Raw genomic sequence first — 11,988 nt, 5'->3', positions numbered from 1 at the left:
GATCTTCAATCCTAGAAGAGGGTTTTAATCTTTCAGATATTTGAGGTATCTTTCTTAGAATTTTTACTTTTGATCCTGATTTTTTTACCTTCTAGTTTGTTAGTAGATTCATATTTTGATTTATTGGTTTAAAATCTTTTGAATCGATGATGGTTGATTTAGGATTTGTATTTATTTCATGTTTTCATATTTTATTTAGGATTTTAATTTTTTTTATTTTACTTGTTTATGTTTTGATTTAGGGTTTTCAACTTTTTTTAACATTTGATTTATATTAAAATAGGCCCAACATTCCATCTATCAAACCCACTTAACTCGACCGCAACCAATTTGACAAACCAAATAGATGTTCAGTTGATTTCGAAAGTCATATGGTTCGAAAGCAGTTTCACTGATTGCAAACCTGACTATATTCGGTCGATTGGCGGATTGGGGCCAAACTCGACCCGGACCGACCCGTGAACACCCCTAGTTATATCTCTTATTCTTGTTCCTTATTTTCTAAGTGACACACTTGTAAAGTGAGGCATTTAGTTGAGAGGTCCTCAACAGATTGAAGTAAGTCCTTGTAAAAATTCACAAGCTATGTGAAGCTTGGTGGTGCATCTATTCACAGTGAAGAAATTCTCAAGAAGGTTTCTTAAGGAGTGGACGTAGGCTGGTGAGCCGAACCACTATAAATCCTTGTGTCGAGCTCTTCTTTCCTTTCCTTCTATTTTCTGTGCATTTATTTATTGTCATCTTCTTTTAACCACTTGGTCTTTGGAAATTTACTTTCAAATCAAATTTTTACTTACCCAATTCACCCCATTTTGGGTTACCTTCCTAAATAACAATTGGTATCAGAGCCTCGTCTTTAGTATTGTGACTTAACCGTCTTAAAGTGATCTATGGCAACCCTTAGCTCCTTTCTTCTTGAAGGTCAAGCCTTAAACAGACCACTCTTCTTCAATGGCACAAATTTCAACTATTGGAAAACCCGCATGATTATGCATATTCAATCTACTGACTATGAGGTTTGGAAAGTCATATGTGATCGTCCTAAAGTCCTCGCCAAAACCATAAATGGTCTGTTAGTCCCCAAACTTGAAAGTGAGTGGACTAGTGTTGATTATAAAGATATTTAATCCAATGCCAAAGCTGTTAACATATTATATTGTGCACTTGATGCTACTGAGTTTAACAGAATATGCACTTGTACAACTGCGAAAGAAATTTGGGATAACCTTGTTGTAACTCATGAGGGAACTACTCAAGTCAAAGAGTCTAGAGTGAGTTTGTTTGTTCATAATTATGAGCTCTTCAAGATGAAACGCGATGAGAACATATCCCAAATGTTCACTCGTTTTACAGATATTATAAACAGTCTTAAATCTCTTAGGAAGACTCATGCTAATGCAGAGATTATCAGAAAAGTTCTCCGATCATTTCCAAAAAGTTAGGAGAACAAAGTTATTGTAGTGATAGAAGCAAGAGACTTGTCAATATTGAGTCTTGATGAGCTAATGGGAGCTTTCCTAACCCATGAGATCATCATGCAAGAAGGAAAAAAAGAAGAAGACAAAAATAACAAGAAAGTGGTATTTTTCAAGTCTACCTCAAAATCGCAAGAGGAAGAGGAAGATGCTTCAGAGGAAGATAAAGAAATGACTTTCATTACCAAAAGACTCAAAAGGTTTGTGAAGAAGAAACAAGGCATAAGGAAGTTATTCAGAAAAGACTTCAACAAAGATCTTCAAAAATGAGAAAGTAAAAAAAAAATCTGAAGTTACTTGCTATGAATGTAACAAGTCGGGACCCTACAAATCGGAATGTCCAAAGCTCAAAAACACAATTCAAGAAGGATAAGAAGAAAGTCATGATCGCAACATAGGGAGAAAACAGTGATGACAGCGACTCGGAGACGGATCTTTGCAAAAATTAAGTCGCAAATCTATGCTTGATGGCACTTGAAGATGAGGTAAATGATGACTCCTTTACCTTTGATAAATTACAAACTTCTTTTGATGAATTGCATGCTAAATTTAAAAAATTAAGTATGAAAAGTATTTGTCAAAAGAAAATAATCTCAAGTTTATCTCAAGAAAAGGAATCCTTAACTTTTAAGATTAATATTTTGGAAAATGAAATCTTGACGATGGAAAAGGAGAAATAATTTTCAAAGGAAAAAGAATTCTTCATTTTTGAAAAGAAAGTAGATGATTTGCAAAAGGAAAATGAAATTTTGGAAAAGGAGAAAATTGTCTTAAATGAAAACATAGAAGATTTAAAAAATGTTATTTCAAAATTTACTTAAGGTAGAGATACCTTACATAAAATTCTCAAAAGTCAAAATCAAACATTTGGAAAAATAGGAATTGGCTATAGACCTTTTTCAAAAGAAAAAAATTTCCAAAAAGACCTTTCTTTACGTATCATCCAACCATTCTCATCTCACATGCCATTATTGTAGAAGAAAAGGTCACATCTCTCCTTCATGTCCTGCTAAGAGAAACTCATTTGATAGAATGAAAAAGAAGTGAGTTCCCAAAAACACTTCAACTCCTAACTGTTATGGACCCAAGAAAGAATGGGTACCCAAAGGCCAACAAAAATCTGATTTTTGCAGGTGTGCTTTAGGTCAAAATGCAGCAACAACCGGTGGTACCTTGATAGTGCATGCTCAAGGCACATGACCGGCGATAGAGCAATGTTCTTAACCCTTAAATCCAAAGAAAGAGGTCACGTGACCTTTGGAAACAATAGTAAGGGAAAGATCATTAGCAAAGGTAGTATTGGTAAAACTTCTTCACCCATCATTGAAAATGTGTTGCTTGTTGAAGGATTGAAACATAACTTGCTTAGTATTAGTCAAATGTGTGATAAAGGCAATCATGTCAGTTTTGAAAAATCCCACTGCACCATTAAAGATTCTGCTGAAAACAAAGTACTTTTTGTTGGTCATAGGCATGGAAATGTGTATATATTTGATTTGCACATTTTATCTCCTAATTATGATGTTAAGTGCTTAGCTGCTATAAATGAATCCGGATGGCTATGGCATAGGAGGCTATGACATGCTCATATAGATTTGCTTTCAAAACTCCTTAAACTTGATTTGGTTGTAGGTTTATCAAAAATTGATTTTGAAAAAGATAGACTTTGTGATGCTTGTCAACAAGGAAAACAAATAGGAGTTTTTTTCAAATCTAAAAATATTATTTCCACTTCTAGACCTCTTCAATTGTTGCATATTGACTTGTTCGGACCTTCTAGAACTTTAAGTCTTGGTGGAAAATCTTATTGTCTTGTTTGTGTGGTTAACTATACTAGATTTACTTGGGTGATTTTCTTGGCACACAAAAGTGATACTTTTTCTACATTTACAGCTCCTTGTAAACGTATTGAAAACATGATTAGTCTTACTATTTGTAGCATTAGAAGTGATTATGGTAGAGAATTTGATAATGATGAGTTTATTCTATTTTGTAACGAGCATGGTATTGATCATAATTTTTTTGCTCCTTAGACTCCTCAACAAAATGATGTGGTAGAAAGAAAAAATAGAGTTCTTGAGGACTCGGACTATACTTTGTGAAAATAATTTGCCAAGATATTTTTGGGCGGAAGCCGTCAATACAACTTGTTATGTTATTAATCGTGTCATGATTAGACTCATACTTAAGAAAACGCCATATGAATTATGGAAATGTAGAAAATCCAACATTGGTCATTTTCATACATTTGGTTGTAAATGTTTTGTACTTGATAATAATAAAGAAAATCTTGGGAAATTTGATGCAAAATCTGATAAAGCCGTGTTTCTTGGCGATGCAAATTCTAGTAAAGCTTATCGTATCTTTAATAAAAAAACTTTACTTGTTGAAGAATCTATACACGTTGCTTTTGATGATTCTAACTCCTTTGCTTCCAAGAATATCATTAGTGATGATGTTGCAGATTCTAATCCAAGTATTGAAGGCATTTACTTATCGAAAAATGATGAACTTCATTTTTTGGAACCCAATGCTGAAGTCTCTATGGAAAATCTTCAAAAAGAGTATACACATCCAACAAAGGAAAATGATCTACCCAAAGAATGGAAGTATGCTCATGGACTTCTCAAAGACCTCATTATAGGAAACACCACACAAGGAGTAAGAACTTGTTCTAATATTCACAATGTTTGTGGCAATTTAGCTTTGGTTTCTCAAATTGAGCCAAAAACCTTTTCTGAGGCCGAACACGATGAAAACTAGATTTTTTCTATGCAAGAAGAGTTAAATCAGTTTGAAAGAAATGAATTTTGGTTTTTGACTCCTTGTCTTATGGATCATTCCATTATTGGAACTAAATGGGTTTTTCAAAATAAAATGGATGAATTCGGGGTTGTTATCCGAAACAAAGCTAGACTTGTAGCCCAAGGTTATAACCAAGAAGAAAGCATTGATTTTGATGAAACATTTGCACCAGTTGCAGGCCTTGAAGCCATTCGTATGTTGCTTGCATTTGCTTGTTTTAGAAATTTTAAACTTTACTAAATGGATATGAAAAGTGATTTTTTAAATGGGTATATTTCGGAGGAAGTGTATGTTGAACAAACTCTCGGTTTTGAAAACCACAAACACCCGGACCACGTTTATAAACTTTTAAAAGCCTTGTATGGTTTGAAACAAGCCCCTAGAGCTTGGTGTGAACGCTTGAGCAATTTTCTTATTGAAAAAGGTTTTTCTCGTGAGAAAATTGATACCACTCTTTTCATAAAAACTAAAAATGAAGATATGCTTGTTGTTCAAATTTATGTTGATGATATCATATTCGGAGCTAATAATGAATCTTTGTGCGAGGAATTTGCTAAGGATATGCAAGGCGAATTTGAAATGAGTATGATAAGAAAGTTGATATACTTTCTCAGATTGCAAATAAAACAAACTCAATATGGCATTCATCTATCTCAAGCCAAATATATCAAAAATTTCCTCAAAAGGTTTGAAATGGATTTGTCCAAACCTACAGCAACTCTCATGAGCACATCGATTAAAATGGACAAAGATGAGCAAGGTAAACTGGTAGACGAAAAGAAATATCGAGGTATGATTGGTTTCTTACTCTATCTAATAGCTAGTAGACCCAATATCATATTTAGTATTTTTATGTGTGCTCATTTTCAATCATCTCTAAAAGAATCACACGTCACCGCAGTAAAACGCATTTTCAGATATCTCATTGGCACTCCACTTTTGGGGCTTTGGTACCCTAAAACAAATGTTCTTGATCTTTATGGTTATTTAGATGCCGACTTTGCAGGATGTAGACTTGACCATAAAAGCACTGGTTGCACTTGTCATTTTCTTGGAAATTCACTCACATCTTGGTTCCGTAAAAAACAAAATTCTGTGGCTTTATCTACATCTGAAGCGGAATATATTCCCGTTGCTTATTGTTGTGCTCAAATGCTTTGGATAAAACAACTTCTTGATTTTGGAATTCACTTTTATCACATACCTATTAAATGTGATAACACTAGTGCCATTAATCTTTCAAAAAATCTCATATAGCACTCACGCACTAAACACATTGAAATAATGTATCACTTTCTACGCGATCATATACTTAAAGGTGACATTAAACTCGAATTTGTGCCTACAAGTCAACAATTGGCCGATATCTATTTACAAAACTCCGTGAAAAACACTTCTTAACGCTCTCTTTTTTAAACTTATACTTTGAAAACCTTAAATATTTGTTATCATCAAAAAGGGGGAGATTGTTATCCCCAAGGTTATTCAAATTTAAATTCGTATTGATTTTGAATATTGACAAATATTTTGATTTCATTTTGTCATTCAAAGTTTTCAAAATAAAAATATACAAATTGTGCGTCAATGGTTATAAGAGTTATATGATTGTAGAGTATTGTTTTTCAACCCTTGAAAACAAAGAATTAGCACTTTCATACAAAACAATATTCTTTCTTAAAACAGGCATAAGGGTCGACACTAGAAATGAAGCTCAAAATGCCTAAGTGTTCCAGTTGAAAGGGTCGACCCCAAAAACAACAAGGGTCGACACCAAATTTCAGAATGCAATCCAACAGCAAGGGTCGACACCAAGAATGATAGGGGTCGACACTTAGAACACCTGGAACTCAACTCAAAGAAGAAAAGAAAGCAAAAGGTTGACACCTATCTGCAGGGGTCGACACTTGTAAATATGGGTTTAAAAAATTCCACCTGTCAAATCAGATCCAGACTGTTGCAGATCATTTCTCAGCCACTTTTTCATATTTGTGTGCAAAATACGTCATATCTTCTGACCATTGAGTAGGTCCTCTGGCGCCATATCTTCTCCAAGAAGTTGACTTATGATGTTGAGCATTAAATAAAAAGCTTATGCATTTGACGAATCCTCTCTTTCCAAGACCAGCCTACAGTCTGTGTTCTTCTTGTTCTGATCAAACATAGTTGGAGCAAATCCTTCATGATCTTCTCCAACGGATAGGAGGTTCAAATCTCCTTTCTCTCTAACAGCTAGAAGCCATCAATATTATATATATGGAGGTCTTCTTGTTCATTCAACACACTTCTTTAATACAACAAGCCTAGAGCATTCAAGAGCAATCAAGAACTTTTAATATACTCTATTTGTACTTCCATTTTCATGTCTAAGTAAGTCTTAAATTACTTGAGAGCTTACACTTTTCTTTCCATCTTTTGTGAGAGAAAATTTGTAAAAGATGATAATTGTACCTCTTATTCTTCTTGCTTATTTTCTCAGTGACACACTTGTAAAGTGAGGTATTTAGCTGAGAGGTCCTTAACAGATTGAAGTAAGTCATTGTAAATATCCACAAGCTAGGTGAAGCTTGGTGGTGCATCTATTCATAGTGAAGAAATTTTCAAGAAGATCTCTTGAGAAGTGGACGTAGGCTGGTGAGTCGAACCACTATAGATCCTTGTGTCGAGCTCTTCTTTCCTTTCCTTTTATTTTCCGTGCATTCATTTATTGTCATCTGCTTTTAATCACTTGGTCTTTGCAAATTTATTTTTAGATCAAATTTTTAATTACCCAATTTACAACCCCTCCTTAGGTTGCCTGGTCAGCTCGCGAAGGTCCAGGGAGCAGCGCCACAACCAGGTTGAGGAACAGCGCCCCTGAAGCAAAATGCAAAAATGCATTCAAAGTTGCTTGTCTGCTCGAACGGAGAATCCTTGGTTCCAAAAGTTTGATTGCCTGCAAAAATACTGGGAGATGTTTTTTCCTACTCAAGTGAAATTTCCTACACTCGAGCGTTGGTCTGCTCGAGTGGCCATTCTTGCGCTCGAGCGGAGATCGCGGAACAATTTCCTATAAATATGTGTTTTAGTCAAATTTTAGGGTTACGTTTCCAGATCTTCTTCTTGGACATTAGAGTTTATATCTGGGGCTATTTCGCTAGTTTTCTTTGATGTTTGATTGAGTATTCAACTTGTAGTTTAAAAAGTATACATCAAAAGATTGTTTGTTTATTTTATACAAAAGAGAGTGTTTATCTTCGGTGGATTCTGTGAAATTCGGGCCTGAAGCTTTGGTGGATTCCGGAGTGGCTCATTGTCATGTTTCAACATTGGCGTTGTGGATTCAACATTGGGCAAGACAGTTCTGAGGTCAAGACTATGGTGGAAGAGGCATATAGGGATCGGTTCAATTCAAGCGTGGATTCGCTAGGTAATTGAGAGTGCACTTGTGTAATTCCTTTTGTCTTCTAAGTGCATTGTTTTGTGGCTTTGGCCCGTAGTTTTTTATCACAATTGGAGGAGCTCCAATTATGGTTTTTCCACGTTAAAATCGTTGTGTCGATTTGTCTTGATTGTTTAATTGGGATTGATATTTACTACTTAAAATTGATACATAATCACAAATCAATATCTAGGAGATTTCTAGATTTTTCACAAATCAATCATATGATTAATGATACGGTTTCAAAATTTTCATTTTATTCAAATTAAATGAATGATTTAGATGAATTTTGACAAACTTTTATAATATAGAAAAATGATATATAAGTCTATTTTTAAAATTTATTTTTTGATTTAATGATGTGTAAATGAGATGATTGATTAAAAAATTAAAAGATATATGATACTGTTTTAGATATTCTAAGATAATGCCATGTCATAAGATTTAAAAAAGTTGGTCTAATTTTTTGACCTAAGTAACATTACCCTCTATATAGATGTGGGTCTTTAATAGGTCATTATTGGATTATGGGTCAAGTTTGTGTTAACGGGTTGACTTGTCTTTTTAAAAGGGTTAGATGGGTTCAGCCTGAATATGAACTGTGTAATAAATGTATTTGTTGTGGGAATTGAGCAATAATTATTCTAAATCAATTTCATAGAATAAAAATATTAAACAAAACAGATTCTGAAAATTGGTTTTTTACAATTTGATAAAACTATATATATATATATATATATATGTATAACAGAATAAGAAGAAGATGAAGAAAAGGATTCATAAAATAGCATGTGTAATTGTGAGAGATACGTCAAAGACGCTGTCCTAAAATTGTTATGCGCTCTCTTCATGTAGATTTTAACGATCACAAATGACTCCAAGATATAACCCAAAACATCATAGGATCTGACACAATGCATAGTTGCACCAGAAAAATTTGCCAAGTATGTATCAGTTGCCCAAAAATATGGAATATAAAAATACAGTAAAGAGGAGAGACAGAGAGAGAGAGAGAAAGAGAATCAGAGAACGTTGTATATATATTTTTCCTAAGTTAGAGTCTTATTTAAATAGGCTCTTTGATGTCTATTGGGAACAAAAACATCATTTATTTTGAAACCAAACAGTTGTTTAAAATTCAAACAAATAAGACAAAAGAAATACATAAATAAATAAATACAAATAAAAATAAATTAAATTAAAAATTTTTTTTTAAAACTTTTATGCTGTGTTTGGTTGGAGGATTTAAAAACGAAACGGGAGAAGGTGTGTGAAACTAGGTAAAATGTAGGTATATTTTATCCACATTTCACATACCTTTTCCTTTTCCCTTTCTAAATCCTTTCCAAAATCCTCCAACCCAACACACCGTTAGGAAATCTCCCACAAGATTCAAAACTTTGTAAGACATCAAATAAATACAACGATAATAACAATATGAGCAACACTAAAACCATACAATGGGCGTAGGTTGAACCTCATTTAGTGTTAATAGTTTCATTCTGAAAGAATCTTACTAAATTAGGTCTTGAACTAAATCCCTTTTACCAGAATTCCACATGTCACACATATGGTATGATACATAATTGTGGTGCGGGTTAGCATTATTAGCAGCCATGTGCTCAATCTTGATTCTCATGAGAGTTTTATAGAACATCCCTATTCCCACGGTCGTGGCTTCATGGCGTTCTCATTTAGGTCAATCCTCCAAATATAGAAGTGACGGATGTTTATCGCGAGAGTATGCCTGCCTTAGATTCATTTAGAGTAAGTATTCTTCCTTAACCATCACATTTACATCAACACTGATATCTTAGGGATTAGTAGGAGAACATAAATAATAAATTTAATAAAAATCCCATTATTTAAAGTGCTGGACTATGAGTCACGCTATAAGAATTGTTCCTACCTGTTGAACTTCCTTCATGGGATCTCCAATCACAACAATCGGATTACTTTCTTAATTGACTCCTTATGGGCTTAGACCCATCCCTCTCGATAAATCTAAGACTACACTCTTAGATAAACTTTTTGTTAACTGATCAGCGATATTCTTTTCAAATTTCACAAAATTCAAAGATACAACATTTTTATTCATTAAATTTCTTATAGATTTATACCTCACTTGCATATGCCTATTCATCTTTTTATTAGTATGTGCTTGTCTCACAAGTTCTATTACAACTCTATTGTCACAATGTATGGAAAAAGCAGGTATAAAATTTTTCACAAGTGGAATATCAAGGAGTAAATTTTGAATCCACTTAGCTTTGGTACATGTAGTGTCTAAAGCTATAAGTTCTGATTTTGTTTTACTTTTGGAAATAACAATTTGTTTGTTAAAACTCCAAGATATCATTGCTCCATCTAACATAAATATATATCCAGTAGTAGACTTAACATCTATGCTATCTATTATCCAATTAGCATCACTATAACCTTCTACCACATTAGGAAAACCACTAGAGCAAAGTGAATAATCTAGAGTTCCTCTTAGAAATTTAAAAACTACTTCCATAGCAACCCAATGATCTTTACTCGGATTATGAGTGTATCTACTTAATCTCCCAATAGAATAGACAATATCTGGTCTAGTCTTATTAGCAATATAGAGAAGTGATCCAATAATTTGAGAATATCTAAGTTGAGATACAGGTGCACCATTATTTTTCTTTAAATTCGTGCTAGGATCAAAAGGAGTTGAAACAAGTTTGAGATTATAATAATCAAACTTTTTTAACATCTTCTCTAGGATTCCAGATTAATTTAATGTAATACCTTTGGTTGTTTTCTCTAATTTTATATCCAAAATCATATAAGCTTCTCCTAAATCTTTCATTTCAAATTTTGAAGACAAATACGATTTCACATTTTTAATTATCTCTAAATTTGTTCCAAATAATAAGATATCATCAACATATAAATACAAAATAATACATTCTCCATTATTTTCTTTAAAGTATACATATCTATCATGTTTATTGATCTTAAAACCAAATTCTAAAATTACTTTATCAAACTTTTCATGCCATTGTTTAAGAGCTTGCTTAAGTCCATACAAAGATTTAACCAACTTGCAAACTTTATGTTCATGTCTTTTAACCACAAAACCTTCAGGTTGCTACATATAAATTTCTTTATCTAAATCTCCATTTAAAAAAGTAGTTTTAACGTCCATTTGATGAATTTCTAAATTATAAATGGATGTTAGAGCAATTAAAATTCTAATGGTTGTAATCCAAGAAACAGGTGAATATGTATCAAAGTAATCTATTCATTTCTTTTGTGTAAAGCCCTTGGCTACTAATATTGCCTTATATTTATCTACACTTCCATTAGGTTTTAATTTCTTTTCAAATACCCATTTGCAACCGATAGCTTTACGGAATGCGGGGTCACTGCTAAAGGCACATCAGTGACTGTTGTGCCTCAATTTGAGGTGTATTACGGTCTTATTTTTATAATCCGAACAGTGTATTTTGTAGAGTTTGTTGAGTACTTCATGCCTACTAAAAACTATATTAATCGGATATTAATAACTATATGATCGTTAATCAAGAAAATAAACAATAAGTTTTTCCTTTGAGAAATAGCATAAAAAATATGCTATTCGATCATATACTTATTGATATCCGATTAATATGATTTTCCGTAGGCATGGAGTACTTAATAAACGCTACAAAATGAACGGTTTGGATCATAAAAATAAGTCTATAATACATCTCAAATTAAGCCACAATAGTATTACAGCAGCGACCCCAATTCCTAGCTTTACTACCAGGAGGTAGATTAGTCAACTTCCAAGTATTATTTTAAGTATTGATTCAATCTCGCTATTAATGGCTTCCTTCCAAAATAGTACATCTAAGGATGACATAACTTCTATAAAAGTATTTGGTTCTCCTTCAGTTAAAAATGTATAAAAATCATCTACAAGTTTTTATATATTCTAGTTCTCTTGCTCTTTCTAGGTTCAAAGTCTAAATGTTCGAAATCATCTCTCAAAGGAATAGTACTAGTATTAGAAGTTCTATCTATAACCTGATTTGAGATCCTAGTTTTATATGGAAAAATATCTTCAAAAAAACAAGCTTCTCGAGATTCAATTATTGTATTGTTAGTGATTTCGCTTTTCTTAGAATTTATTACTAGAAATCTATTAGCGTTACTATTTTGAGCATATCCTAAGAAAACAGTATCAATAAATTTGGGTCCTATTTTGTTATGTTTAGGTTTTGGAATTGCTACTTTTGCTAGACACCCCCACACTTTAAGAAACCTATAACAACT

This window comes from Camellia sinensis, chromosome 11, assembly GCF_055761805.1.
Source record: "Camellia sinensis isolate YWXY chromosome 11, ASM5576180v1, whole genome shotgun sequence".
NCBI lineage: Eukaryota > Viridiplantae > Streptophyta > Magnoliopsida > Ericales > Theaceae > Camellia > Camellia sinensis.
This window is presented reverse-complemented; position numbering follows the sequence as displayed.